The following is a 15892-nucleotide window of genomic DNA, read 5'->3' on the forward strand; positions in this document are numbered from 1 at the left end:
CTCAACAGACTTCCGCCAGCCTAACACTTTGATTGATATATTTCAGGCTACAAGAAGGCAATAAAAGAAGCCATTGGTTCAACTAGGCTTTTGCTGCAAAGAAACAAATCTGAAAACACATTAAGAATTTATTAGGCCAAGCCAATTGGATAAAAAACTAAAAATGTTATCAAACAATATGCCCAATGCCAAAGAGGAAAGTTACTAAAATTTTAGTTAATCTTCTGGATGACCTTGTATTTGTAGGTCAACATTTCCTATGTTTAAAGTAAAATGTATTTAAAATACTTAACAGAGAGGTTTGATAAATTTTCTAATGGTACTGGAAAATAATTATTTTACCTTTAAAGGGCTTACAAGAGCTTAACAGACATATCTTCAATAGACAAAAATGTAGATAATTCATCACAAATAAGAATTATTAACAACAGTATAATAACAATAGCAACATTACCAGAAAATAGGGATAAATGAGACTCATCTTAACAGTTTCCAGAGGGCAGGAAAAACTTTTTTCCTCTACCCTCCTAGGTTCAGTGGCTGAGGGGCCCTGTGAATTAAACTGAAAAAAAAAAAAAGATTAACAGGGCTTCCCTGGTGGCGCAGTGGTTGAGAATCTGCCTGCCAATGCAGGGGACACGGGTTCGAGCCCTGGTCTGGGAGGATCCCACATGCCGCGGAGAAACTGGGCCCGTGAGCCACAACTACTGAGCCTGCGCGTCTGGAGCCTGTGCTCCGCATCAAGAGAGGCCGCAATAGTGAGAGGCCTGCGAACCGCAATGAATTGTGGCCCCCGCTCGCTGCAACTAGTGAAAGCCCTCACACAGAAACGAAGACCCAACACAGCTAAAAATAAATAAATAAATAAATAAATTTATTAAAAAAAAAAAAAACATTAACCAAAGAAAAAAAAGGGTGTTAATTACATACGTATGCACAGCAGTTCACAAAGAAATTAGACTCAAAGAGGCAGCCAGAATTTGGGGGTTTATATATTATCCCAAAGGAGGGAAAAGTGTGGAGAAGAGGCTAGACAAAAAAGAAGACAATTTGGGGCTTCTGGAGAGGGAAGTAAGTCTTGGGAAGGTGACTAGGAACAGTATGGGAAACAAGGATTGTGTAGTAAGATTTGTCTCCTCTATTGGTAAGAGTTGTTAAGAGTTACCTTCCTGCTATGGGAAGAGTCATTTCTATAAACAGAAATTCCCTTTATACGTGTAAATTTGCTTTGCAAAAGGGAAACTTATGCTCTGTTTTTAGAGCTTTTCCTTCATCTGCTATTCCTCAAATGCCTTCAGATTAAAATAATCCTTATGTCAAAGCAGCATGTTCTGGTCTCCTTCATTTCCAAGTTCTTTAAATTTTTTTAAATTCCTGTTTTCTTTCTGTAAGGGATGAAAAAATATCTTTTGCCTTCTAGCCTCCCAGGTTCTCTGACTTAGGTCCTATGAATTAGACTGACAGACAGATTAACAGGAGAAAAGCATACAAATTTATTTAATATTAAGTTTTACCTGACACAAGAGCCTTCATAAGGAAATTAAGATCCAAAGATACGACTAAACTTAAGGAGTTTTATACTAGGTTTGATGAAGAGTGGAAATTCATAGAAAAAATGTGATAGGACAAAATGTGATAGGACTAAGGGTAGTAAACTGTGGAAATTTAGCCATTTATTCATTCTGATTCCTCTCAGCATCCCTCCCATCTTTGAAAATAAGGATGCTCCTTTCCTCTGGGTACATGGAAACCTCTCAGATGAAGATCTTATAATCTTCTTCAGGGGAGAAAGCGGAGGTTGGAGAGTCCTTCCTGCACCTGCCAACTCTCAGATTCCTTCAGTTTAAAATATTCAATATGCAGAGGTACCGTACTTTGGGGTAGCATATTTTGAGCCTCGTCATTTCTCTCTTATCTTCCTTTTTTCCTTCTTTCATCTCCTTCCCCTTAAAAATTCTTTCTATAGTATGCCAAGCCAATAATAGAGAGAGGGTTCTATAAATTTCTACTCCCCCTCAGTCTTCTCCACAGGTTCCCTGTGCCCTACCAAATGAATCCAAAGACAGTTGTTACAGACCATTTTGATGTTACTTTTCCAGCAGCTTCGCTTCATAGGTGGGATGTCCTCAAGCCCCTGTGTTCCCCCATAAGAGCAAAGCTTTCTTCCAATTGTTTCAAATGTATCCATTGCAAAACCTTCTCACATTTAGAAACTTTGGTGCAGAATCTTGCAAGTGGATCTTATTAAAGGAACACATTTAACATTTCTGGCAGTAAGTGAAAATGGAAAAATATTAAAACTTTTAACTAAAAATGATGGTTTTCCCTTTAAAAATAAAATACAAATTATTTATATTTATTACATGAACTCCTCAGTAAATATATTATTTTCAGCACTTTTTACAGGTCTTATTCATTTAGGAATGTAAAATGTATATTATATATTAAACAATTTGTTTATTGAATTACCATAATTGAAGTTTTTACTTATCAGCAAAAATGTCCATGCTCACCTCCTTCTTTCCATTATTACTGGGAAGGGATGTTTGCCTGCACGGCTTGCTTCTCCACCCGTCCACCTGTCCTTAACTTACAGTTCTTAAACTTTCATTGACTAGATCTCACATAGCAGCTGATTTTTGTAGGCACAGCACAAGCCCCTGCCTAATTCCTATTGTGTGGGCTCTCTCTATATTCATAAGAGCATTTTGGAATGGAAGAGCATGAAAAAGACATTACAGAGATAATTTTTAAATGCTTATTTTAGTAAACAAAAGAGAAGTAAATCATTTATAAACTTTAGAGTTTTAGCTAAGATTACTCATACCACTACTGATAAAAATACACCAGTACAGGTGGCACTGTGATTGAGCCCCACTGCCCTACCAGTCCCATTAAATCACAATCTCGCAGGGTACGAACCTGGCACAGTATTTTGAGAAAAGCAGGTCAACAGTCTTGTCACCGCCTCCTCATTTCTACTTACTCCTCATTCAACTGCAATCTGGCTTCTATTTCCATCACTCCACCAAAACTCTACTGTTCAAGGTCTTACTTTAAATTGCCAAACACAAGAGGCATCCTACCACCAAGGGGGGAAAACTGCGGTGGGGTGGGGATGGTGGTGTGCTGAATTGGGCGATTGGGATTGACATGTATACACTGATGTGTATAAAATTGATGACTAATAAGAACCTGCAGTATAAAAAAAAAAAACAAACAGAACAACTAATACTAAACTTTCATTGGGTTATTTGTATGGAAATATGTTAATATAAATGTTTCAGACATTACATGAAATTTCTTAAAAAAAAAAAAAAAAGAGGCGTCCTACATATTAAACACAAAGTATATGCCACTTTTCATATTCTCACTCACTTATCTTCAGGACTTCAGCTACCATCTGAGTGTCCATAATTTCAAAACCTGTAGCTCTATCTTAGTTCCCTCTCTGGCACTAAACACAATATTCATATATTCAGCGAACATTGGCTGAGCATTTACTATTTGCCAGATATCCTGTAAGTTTCTCAGACTCTAAGTATTCATACATTAATTAATTGTGTTTCCCTTCTCCCTTTCCCTACTCATTCTCCCCAAACTCAAGACATCAGTACCTACAAAGAAATATGGCAACACAACATAGTCCATCTTCTAAAACAGAAACCTGGGGTAAGTTTTCTTGGTTCCTTTCCTTCTCTTTCTACCAGATACAACTGATTATTAAATCAGATTTATTCTAAGTTGTTAGTATCTTTTTAATCTATTTCCTTGCCTTATTTCCATGACCAAAAAAGTCCAAGGGCTCATCTTGCTTTTCTTGGATTTTCCCAACTATTTTCTAACTAATTTCCCAAGGATTGTGTTGTCTGCCTCCTTACTTTCTAAACACAGTCACTGCATTGAACTCTTTAAAATTATAGTTTAATAATATTACTCCTTCTGACTGAAGTCTCCCATTGCCCATGGTAGCATTTTCCAAGGATAATATATTTTGTGAGATATTAATATATGTTCTATGAAAAAGATTGATATTAACAATATTTTTTCTTCTCATATGTAAAGTGTTTGTGTTAGAAAACTATTACCATGCTACACTTGATCTTAGGAAATGGCTTTCCAAATAGAGAACATTAGGAAGTTGCATAAGAGATCATCTTATTCATGAAATCTGTGCACTGATGGCAGGGGCAGCAATGTGTTATTAAGTGTCATATATTGCACTGCCTATTTGGTTATAGCTGCTTATATTATATATCTTAATATTTCAAAAAATAGTTTTGATATTTGGGTTTTACTGTATATAAAAGTATATGACTCAAATGTTTATTATTTCTCAGAGTAACTAATTAGTCCTAAAGACCATTTTTATTTGCTGTCCACTGTAATCTAAACATACATATTATCCCATATGTTGGTTTTCCTCCAATATGTTATGATTTTTTAAAATATTTCCATGAACAAATGAGTTTTGCAATATTGGCTATCCATATGGAATCCAAAGGCTCTTCATTCTTTGTTTGCCTTCCTGAACAGTCAGGCTTCTCACACTTTACAGCTGCAATATCCCATTCTCTTATACTTCTCTTTTTTGCACATGACATTCTCCCCAGTTAGTACTATTGGTTAGACTGATCCTTTGAGTCTAGTTTGGTGCACATCTGGAGAGCCAATGTATCAGTTCCAGTCCGAAAGCCAAAGTCTCAAAACCTAAGGAGAGCCAGTGTTTCAGTTCCAGTCTAAGTGTAAAGACCAGAAAAGACTAATTTTCCATCTCAGGCTGTCAAGCAGAAGTTCCCTCTTAGCATTTTTGTTCTATTCAGGTCTTCAGTTGATTGCATGAGGCCCACCCACATTAGGGAGGGCAATCTGCTTTACTCAGTCTACTAAGTCAAATGTTAATCTCATCCAGAAACACCCTCACAGACACACTAGAATAATCTTTGTCCAAATAATGTTTGATCAAACCTTATGGCTTAGTCAAGTTGACACATAAAATTAATCATCACACTCATTTTCAGAGCAGGAGCTGAGATGAGATAAAGGAAAAATAATAAAATATAAATACATTAATAAATTAAAATTTTAAATTAAAAACTTGAATAATAATTTAGCTACTTGAAATTTTACCCAAGATGAATTGATCTCAGTTTTGAGGAATCTCCATCAGCAGTTTTGCTTGACTTAAAATATTAATTTTATTATCTCACTGACCTTATTTTTAAATATCTAAATTTTGACTAGATTTGGGGAAAATATCTCTACCAGATTATGTGTTTGATTATTGCTCGAGTTGCTATAAATATTTCCAAGTATCAGTTTTTCTCACATGCTACAAAACAAGAGAAACTCAAATATGACCAGAAGAGTTAAGGGCTGTCTTCATAGCACACAGTAGATGGCATGCATCTGGTAAAATTCCAGACTGCATTCTTAGATCAAACACTTGAACATAAACTGTGTTATATTAATGTCTCACAGAAATCCTTCTCTCTGCAAGGTACAATTTGTAGGTGTATGTGCACTTGTTTATTGGCTGAGTATCCCTCTGAGGTTCATGGGGGCAGAGGTCATGCCTCTATTGTTCATTATCATATATCAAGCACCTGGCACAGTCCCTGGCATGTAATAGGAACTCTGTAAATACTTGTTGAATGACCAAATGGATAAGGATACATTGTTTAGGTGTCCTGACTTCTATATCTCTCCAAGAGCAAAAACTCTAAGCCAGCTGCAGCACATCCAACCCTAGTTCATTTTAGCCATTTGATTTAGAATTTAGTCTGGTTTGCCCCTTGCTGTCTAGGTCCCAAAGCAACTTAAAATCTATTGAGTAAGTTTTGCACACAAATTACTACAATATGAGATATAAGAACAACAAGAGTAGAGCAATCAAGAAAAAATATGCAAAGGAGGGAATAACAGATTCTGACAATCTCTGCAAAATTTCACCATGATTTCTTAACATGGTCCTAAGGAGTAGCATGTTTCATAATCTGATTGAATGTAGCGTAACGCTACCATCATTTATATTTACTGTCCTTTTATCCAGGAGCAAACAAATATACCACAGCATAAATTGACGGGCAATAAAATTCTCCTCATTTCCTAATGATGTTTTATTTTTATTTTTAATTGTACATAGAAACTAACATATACTGAAAATATCAAAATCAGTTTACTTTATAGGATCCTATCGGGTGAATTATCTGATATAAAAATTATAAAATCAGAACTATCTGATTTTATATAAGTTACAAAAGGAGAAAATCAGCATTAGCCAAACATAGAACTATGATTTAGGCAATCTGTATTTTAAAATATTTTCAGTTGGGTGATCTTGATCAATTTTTTATCTTCCCTGAATTTTCCTATTTTAAAATGGGGTTATGAAAGCACTTTGTAAACTAAATATAATTATAATTATTGGTCACATGAACTGATCACTATATATAATTTTTTATCTGAACTGTTATTACTGCACTTAGTTTTAATAAAAACTGATTACTATATGTATTTGTAATTTTAAAATATTCATTTTCTAAATAAAGGGAAATGATTGAGGAAAAAGTTCAGAGAACAGTATATTAAAAACTCATCTTACACATTTCATGTTAATAAAAAGTCCAGTTTGGATAAAGCAACAAACACCACCCACCCCAAAAATGTGTAGTATTTTGTGAAGTTTTTCTCTTCTTTATCTGGAATGCAAATAATGATAGCAAATAATGATACTAGATATATCATTGTATTATCCATATAATATTGTGGAATCAGCTAGATTGCAAGTTTAACAGCATATAGAACAGCACAGGGATGATATAATGTAATGTAGGTAGAAGAGTAACTCCTTTTTCTGCATTTTCATAGAACATTGCATAGATCTTTAATGTCTCTTAGAATATGTCATACTTTTTTTTTCTATTTTTATGGCAATTATTATAAGAGCTAATCTTTTACTATGTCAGTAGCTGGTGTTAAGCAAATGTCTGGGCACATGCAGAAAAACATGTTATAAGAATATCTTTGGAGATAACCAGAAGGGGAAGTGGTTATCTTTATCCAAACTTCAATCAAGGAGTATTATGTCCCTAGTGCATTGTATCTCTAGTGCACAAAATAACAACAGTTGTCTTGTAGTGCCCACGTGTAATTAGTTATTTCCCTTCTGATACGTCGAGCAAGGTGATGTAGCTTCAAAGGTCACCTTCCATTCAAAACCATCTTGGCTACATGTTTGCTAAAGCTATTAACTCACAGCAAACAAAAGCTGCACTTCTGTATAAATGTACAAAGCCTTGAAAAAGCTTTCAGTTTTGGACAGTCACAATTGAGTTATTTGTATAGGTATAAACATCCATCAAAGACCACCCATTTCTCTTCATAGCTCAATGCCAACCAGTTTACTGGTTGTTAAATCTGAGTAACAAGGATGTTATTAGCAGCTCTTGTGATTGTACTTTCTTTATTGCTTGCCAAAATGTGCTCAGAATTAAACAGGATGAAAATTTAGATATGAGATTCTGATACACAGAATGTAAGTGAGACATTTGTATAGAAGATAGTGTATGGAAATTTGGCAGAGGCTAAAGAGAAACCTTGTTTGTTTTCTGACCTCACACACTGCTCTATATATTCATTGACCTTTAATTCTGCAGTGACTATGACAGCCATCAATATGGAATTTTTTACTTTTCTATAATCAGAGCAATAAATCCACCTGTATTTAATTCCGCCTTTTCTTTTCTCACTATGGTTACAATAAAGTATCCTTTCTTCTATGAAAGGTCACATTTCCACCAAAACTGTGGATCTCATCTCCCCTAGCTGTCACAGGTTTAGCTGTCCTTAACTATCCTGCCTAAAGCACTGTTCATTATCTTCAGTGTCATAGCACTTATCAAATCTGACATTATTTTGCCTACATGTCCACGTTTCCCCTCATCTATAATTAAGCTTCATGAGGGCAGGGACTCTGTCTAGCTGGTATTATATCCTCTGGTAATATATTCTCCAGCACATATTGCCTGCCTGGAACATTGTAGGTGCTCAATTTTTGTTGAAAAATAAATGATTAAATAAAATGGTTACTGTGTTTGAAGGGATTACAAGTTGGTTAACTAACAAATTCTAGGGGGTTTGCCAGGATTAAATAGGTTAATAGGTATAAATCATATAAAAACAGTGTTCTATTAACATTACCTACTATTAGCTAATATTAATACAGTTTGCATGAAATAATGAACTAGACTTTAATGCACTGGGTATGAGGCAGCATTTTGGGAATCACTTTGGAAACAATCAAATTTAAGATCTATTGTCAACCTATATGACTTTGAAATGTCCCTGCACATAAATAGTGTGGACCTAAGGATATCTTCATTTCTTTCCAGCTCTAAAATTCAGCCCCTTTGCAGTTTGAGTCATTACAAAAGATATAACATCATTGTGGCTAGAATTAATGACAAAGATTCCAAGAGGATCTGTGATGTGAAATAGGCTTTTTAAAACACAAAAATTAGCTAGAACTGTCCAGATAAAAAACCTACCATGTAATGCACAAATGGCTGGGATCCTCTTCCCACTTTCTTGGAGTTTAGAGTCTGATAAGCCTGGATTTTAAATGAATAATCAGAACACAGTGAGATCAGTGCTAGACTATGAAAAATATACGTAGGAGTTGCTGTTGAAGTCTAGGAGAGAGAGAAGTTAATTGGCCTGAAAGATCTGGGAAGTCTTTATAATCCTGGAAAAGGGAATAGAAGTTTCCTACATAAGTAAAGAGTAAATGTTATTCAGAGGGAATAGAGCAGACACACATTCCTTCGAATGTTTGAGAAATGATAGTAGTTTAGAGCATATACTGTTTGAGACAAGGAAAGAAAGACATGACAATTATAGAAAATCAGGCAGGAAAGTGAGATTGGGAACAGTTTGTAAAGGGTCTTATTAATTTGACTCAGTTGAGGATCTGTGGTGGGAAGAAAAAACAAACAAAACAAAACAACAACAACAACAAAATATTCTAGCAATTATAAGCAGATTAAAAGCTTACAAAATTGAATGAAATGGGCTCTAGGCTATTTCTAGGAATGACTCCCAAAACCAAGTTGTTGCCCTAAAACAAACAGACTGCCAGATATTTCCACTACAAAGATGGTATTATTCCGGAGCAGCAGAGAAGAGCAATCCAGGGTCTGCAGCCATGATGAGCCATGTGCAAGCCCCACATGGGAAGGGAAGGAGAACAGCTTTTATAGAGAGAAAAAGGAAGTTTGAGGGCTATAGTAAACAAACAGTCAGTGGTTTTTCATTGGTTGAGTTCTTGCCAGGAAAATGGAGGAGTCATTCTTCTTCCTGTTGGACTCTGATATTATTTCAGGGTGTAAGTGTTCCCCTCCTGATCTCCCAGCTCTATTTAATTGAAGTTTCTGCTTATTAATTTTTTACAATAGCAACATAGATTCAATACAAAGATAAGAAAGCCATTGGTGGAGCCACCATAATGGCCTCTCAACACTCATGAAATTGTGACACCACTACAGAAAACCTAATTATCTTTACTTCCATACATGACAGCAGAAAACACACCAAGGTGACAGAAACATGAATAATCAATAGTGGTTGCCTTCACTTCCTCACCTGCCGCTCCCTCTTCAGTCCAGTCTATCTTCCCAGCCCTGTCATGTCACCTTTCCAAATGCCATGCAAAAATAATATTTCTAACTGGTGGAACTTAATTTGCATTCAGAAACCTAACCCCAAGGAACTTTGAAGACAGAGTTTTTAATCTCTATAGTATAGAAGTTAGGGTAGAATGAAATTAGAATAAATGTGGGTTCAATCCTGCATATTTATTGCAATAATAAATATGAAGTTTGAACTTTATCTTGTAGGAGATGGGATTTAAACCCAAGGAGTTTCTAGGACACATTTGAGAAAAGAGTAGAGGTAAATTGTTGGTAGAATGAGAATGTTATACATGTATGGAAGTGAGGAAACTGGATCAAAGAAAGTTAAAGATTAGGAAACAGAGTAATCCTCAAATTTGGGAGGGTTAGAATACAGGTAGAATAAATGGGATTTGATGCAGATAGTAGGAAAGCTATTATCAGTTCTTGAGTGGAGGAAAAGCAAGATGTTAAAAGTGCTTAAGGAAAACTGCTGCTAAGTTAGTGCATGCTGTAAAGAAGGAGAAACTTGGAACTGGTTAGAGTAAACTACATCTGCCAAGTCTGAGAATGTCAGGGAAAGGTCAGATTTTGTGTGGTGTGTGTGTGTGTGTTTCTTATATGTAGTGGTTTTAAGAAATGTCAAATGTGATCTTTTGTTCATCCAATACAAATTGAGAATGTTAACTATGCTCTGCATTCAATAAATAGATACTCATTTCTATTCTCATTTATAGATAAGGAAATTGAGGCACTGAGAATTTAAGTAACTTGCCCAAGGCCACACAGCTAATAAGTAGTAGAACTAAGTCAATGAAGATGAATAAGGTATCTTCAGTAGTACTGTCCTCCTTCTAGTACATTTCACACATAGAAGTACAGACAAACACAGTATTTGTTATGATAAATTCTAATAGGATATATTCATACTTGCTTTTGACCTGCAAAAAAAAAATTTTTTTTGTATTCAGGCCAAATCAACTGTGAGGGATATTTTAACATAAGATTTAAAAGCACTCTAGATTGGCTATTCTTTTTTAATCTTAATTTGAGGCATCCTATGGATTCCCTGCATGCCTGTAAACATTATTTTGACAGTAGCCAATGTCTGAATCTCCTTGCTGTCTGAAGACCCCTCAACAGTTGACTTCATTATCTCCTTTCTTCCTGCTAGTTATTGGAAGAATAATTGCATCACAACCTCCAACTGACAAATGAATAAGAAGCCAAGGCCATTTGGAATGTCAATTTTTCTCTAAAAATTATAAAATAGGCCCAAGCATATATAGCTTCAATAAAAACTATAAAACTGACTCCCCCTCCAAAAAAAAAAAAGTCAGCCAGGATCAAAGACCATAGGTCTGAACTTCATTTCACTATCAAACCATCAGCTTTGCAGTTCTACTTCTTAGCTGTTTTCCGTGGTCCAGGAGGTGGGTCCTTGTCAAGTAAAAGGCAATGGAATAAAAATGTGTATCAAAGAGACCTAACTGTCTGTCAAAAACAATAAAATTAGTTAAGAGTATGGACTCTAGAAGAATAAACTCATTGGATTTGAATTTCAGCTCTGCCACTTATTAACACATGCTCTTGGACAAATTATTTGAATGCTCAAGGCCTCAGTTTCCTCATCTGTAAAATGGGAATAATATCTACCTCATAGAGCTGAAGTAAGATGAAATGAGTTAATATATGTAAACATAGTTTGAACAACTCCCACATGTGGTTCTGCTTTATAAGAGTTAGCTGTTAGTCATTCACTGATCTCAAGCCATTTTAAGACTCTCCCATGTCTTTAGCCTCTATTCACAGGAAAACTTCTTGAAAGAGTGATCAATAATGATGTCTTTATTTCCTTTCCTCCTTTAGATGTTTATCCTATTTTCCATGACTACCCTTTCACTAGAACTATTTTTGTCACAATCACCCATGGCCTCCATGTTGCCAAATCCAAGAGTCATTTGTGATCCATATATTATTTAACATCTCAGTAACATTTAACACTTTTACTCATTGCCTTCTCATTAAAACACTTTGTTTTCTTGGCTTCCAGGGGATTGCATTTCCCTGGGTTCCATTTTGTTCAGTGACACTTCCATCTCAGTCACTTCTGACTCTTCCTTCTCAACAAATAAATCTTTGAGTGCTGCAGGACTAAGTCCTAAATTCCTTTTTCCATATATAACCTCATCCTAGGTAATCTCATACAACTTGTTGACTTTAAATAGCATCTTTATGTGTTTACTCTGTATTTATGATTCCAGCTGTGAACTCTAGCTCAGACTTCTCCAATGGCCTCCAGACTCAGGCTAGAAAAATCTACATGCCTCGCTGATACCTCCACTTGCAAATATAATATAAATCATAAAGTTAAAATGTCCAAAATAAAATACACCCAATCTGCCATAGTGACCTTATCTTCCTACGAAACAATCAGTATAGACTTTGTTTGCAACTCCTTTGGGATAAAATATCATAGCAAAATAGAATATGTATTTAGATTATTCTTGTGCTCTAAATTTCTGAAAGTAAGAATCCATATGTCACTAATCCCTGCATCCATTCTGCACCCATTACAGTCCATAGAACTCAATGGATATTCTGTAAGTGATAAACTGAATGAAAGAATGCTACCTTAGGGAAGACTTATACTGATGTCTCTTATCCTTGGCCTTCACAAGTGAAAAAAGAAACCATGAAAGTCATTGCTAACACTTGTAAAAGAGTGTTCATAGCAGCACTACTAATATATGACGGCAAAAAGTTGAAGACAACTCAAATGTCCGTTACCAGATGAATGGATAAACAAAATGTAGCATACACAGCACACACACACACACATACACACACACACAAATATTGAGTCATGAAAAGGAATGAAGTGCTGATACATGCCATACGTGAATGAACCTCAAGAACATTATATTGCATGAAAGATGTCAGACACAAAAAGTCACATATTGTATGATTCCATTTATATGAAATATGGAGAATAGGCAAGCAAAGTGCTGATTAGCAGAAAGCAGATTGGTGGTTGACGGGACAATGGGAGGTGGGAATGAGGAGTGACTGCTTAATGAGTGTGGAGTTTTCTTTTGAGGTGATGAAAATGTTTTGGAACTAGATATAGGTAGTTGTTGCACAACAGTGTGAGTGTACTAATTTCCGCTGAATTGCACACTTTAAAATAGTTCACTTTGTTTTATGTCGTTTTCCTATATATGTATATTTCCAGGTATCTCTGTCACCTAATGCTCCTGAGATAGAGAGGAGGTTGGAGACATGTAAGTGACTCTGCTCCATGAGGTGCTCTGGGACTACTCCAAATATGCCATTCTCTATGGTATTCATACTTCAAACTGGTTGATGAGTATCACTTCTCTGTCCTAGCCTTCAGGAAGAGAAAATCCTTTCCTCTTTAAAGGACGTAACCAAGGCAGTTGCATCACTGCTGCTTATACCTCAGTGCCTGGAACTTGGTAGTACAGCCACAAGTAACTGCAAGGGAGACCAGGAAAAATGATATATGTCAGGCATTCATGTACCCCTTTAAAATTCAGGAGATTCTATCACTAAAAGGAAGGAGAGAATGGATAATGAAAAACAATTAGCAGTTTCTGCTACAGAGGCGATTGATAAATATTTTGCTAAAAAGTAGAAACACATGTTTTCAGATTAGAAAATCTGAATCAGATAATCAAAAGTTGCATAGTGTTCCAATTTTATTTAGAGAACTATATAGTGTAAGATTTCTTGTCAAGGCTGTGACACATTTTAAAAATATTTCACACCAGTGTAGTATTATAACACTAGAAAATTCCCTATTTCTTACACAGGGAGAAAGGCCAAAGTTACATCTGTTGGTTGAAATAATACATGTAATGTATTCTCTAGATAATTTTGTCAGTATAAAATATGTCAGAATTTAATGGCCCAAAATAATATTTCAATATTAAAATAGAACTACGTGAAGAATGTGTTTGCTGTTTTTCCTCAGTGACCCTACAAAACTAGCCACATTCAGCACCACAAGAAAACAAAACAAAAAACAAGAGAGGAGTCACCAGAGCCTTTAATGCCCAGACTTGATTTACAAGGTACAAATGCTCTGGATTTAGAGACACCCTCTTTTTTCTTACTTTAAATTACTGATGTACTCAGCCCCTGATATTTGTCCATTGCAGGCTTATGGTTTTTCATTTTCACATTTGAAGTTGAAAAATGTATAAACATAATAGAAGCAATAATAACCAAGGTATCTAGTCTTAGGAGTCAAGCACAAGTTTGGATTTAGCCTTGGCTTGAGGCCCTTTGATTGACATTTCCATTGCTAGAGTTCGCTCAAGTCATTTCAAGATCCAACTAGATTTCATTTTGCCTTATCTGTGGGTTATCATTCTTGCAAGAATCATTTCATCTTGGCAGGGTCTTGATTTAAGGCTTTAAAACCCAGTGAGGCTCAAAGAGATTTTGCAAGGTCACAACACTGTAGGTTTGTTTGGTAATATAAAACCTGAAGATGGAATGCCAGCCCGTGCAAGATCTCAACAGTGGTTAGACATGACACATACTGCATTCTCATGCACAAAATCAGGATGACTTTGAAGGCTGTCTGGCTCACAGTTTTCTCTTATGGACCAATTTCAATATTTCTTCCAGGTATACAAAATTCTATTTCTCCTCAATTTGCTCACATCAGGAAAAGCTTGTAGTCATTACTCTCAGTGAATATTCTAAATGTATATTTTCTTTATCACATGTTCTCCCAATCAGATGGGTTTCTCTCCTATGGAAAGGGGGTTTTAAGTCTGATAAATCATATACCACATACAAGCATCTAAAGATACAGAGTATGGTCATAACCCACTCAGAAAGCTCGGGGAATATAGAATTGAAAATATTCATGTGGGATTGGTATATGTGCCAGTGTTTATAGGCAACTTAATTTCTTGCATGCGTGTGGGTATGTCACTTACCCATTTCTGCTATAATTTTGTGTGATGCATTTATACCCAATGATGTTCTTTTTCAATTTCAAGATGGATGATCTTTCATGTTAAGCTATCTGTAATTCACATCCATGTTGAGGATTTAAGTATGTTTCATGAAAATTATGTCAATATTTCACATAACACAAAGGAGAATCAATTATATACACATACCCATGTAGATTAAAGAAAATCACTCATCATACTTTTCTTGCTGTCTAGCATAGATGTCATATGTGGTGAATGAGGGCATACATTTGGAGTCAGATTGAGTTTGACTTCATCTAGCATTTACAAGCACTGTGATCTTGAATTGATTCCATAAGCATTCTGGGCTGCAGCTTCTTCATCTAATGATTGGAGATGATAAAAAAAATGCCTCACAAGATTATTGTGAAGATTAAATGTTGCATATATGTAAACACTAGGCACTTAATGGGTGTTCATATATGCAGATATTTTTATACTTCAGATAAAGTTTGGTAATTGTGGGAGGTGCAGGGTAGAGCAGTGTTATACGATAATGGTATGTTGTCATCGGTAGTGGGATGGGTAATAAGTTATTTGCTACTAATATTAGAAAAGTTCTAAAGTTGACAAGTATTTTTCTTTCTTGTTTATTTATACAAATTTAAAATTATAATCTACGTTTGCAGTACTTTTACTCACTCTCATTTTGAAATGCTTGTGTGAATAGCAGAGAAAGCTGGTGGGAAGATGACTGATGGTACATGGGCTTATGCTGTGCCCAAGAAAAGCAGCTGTTATGTGACTCCTGGCTATGAGGACTGGGTGGAGGAATAAGCATATGGAGAAAAAAGTCAAGTACAGGAGGGGAACTCATTTCCACTGATGGGAAGGAAAGAGGGAAGAATGAACAAGTCTGATGATAAATAAATATCAGAAGATTATTGGATTCTGTACCGTCCCACCACATTTTTGAAATGTGAGCCCTCAAGGTAGAAATCTGGCAGAATTTATTGTCCATACTTGGGATTCAAAATTTTTATGAAGCTTCCACAATGGATCCAAATTTTTCTTTTTAATAAATTTATTTATTTACTTATTTTATTTTTGGCTGCATTGGGTCTTCATTGCTGCACGCAGGCTTTTCTCTAGTTGAGGAGCAGGGGCTACTCTTTGTTGCGGTGCATGGGCTTCTCATTGCAGTGGCTTCTCTTGTTGTGGAGCACGGGCTCTAGGCACATGGGCTCAGTAGTTGTGGCTCATGGG

Source organism: Eubalaena glacialis, chromosome 6 (assembly GCF_028564815.1).
Source record: "Eubalaena glacialis isolate mEubGla1 chromosome 6, mEubGla1.1.hap2.+ XY, whole genome shotgun sequence".
NCBI classification, from domain to species: domain Eukaryota; kingdom Metazoa; phylum Chordata; class Mammalia; order Artiodactyla; family Balaenidae; genus Eubalaena; species Eubalaena glacialis.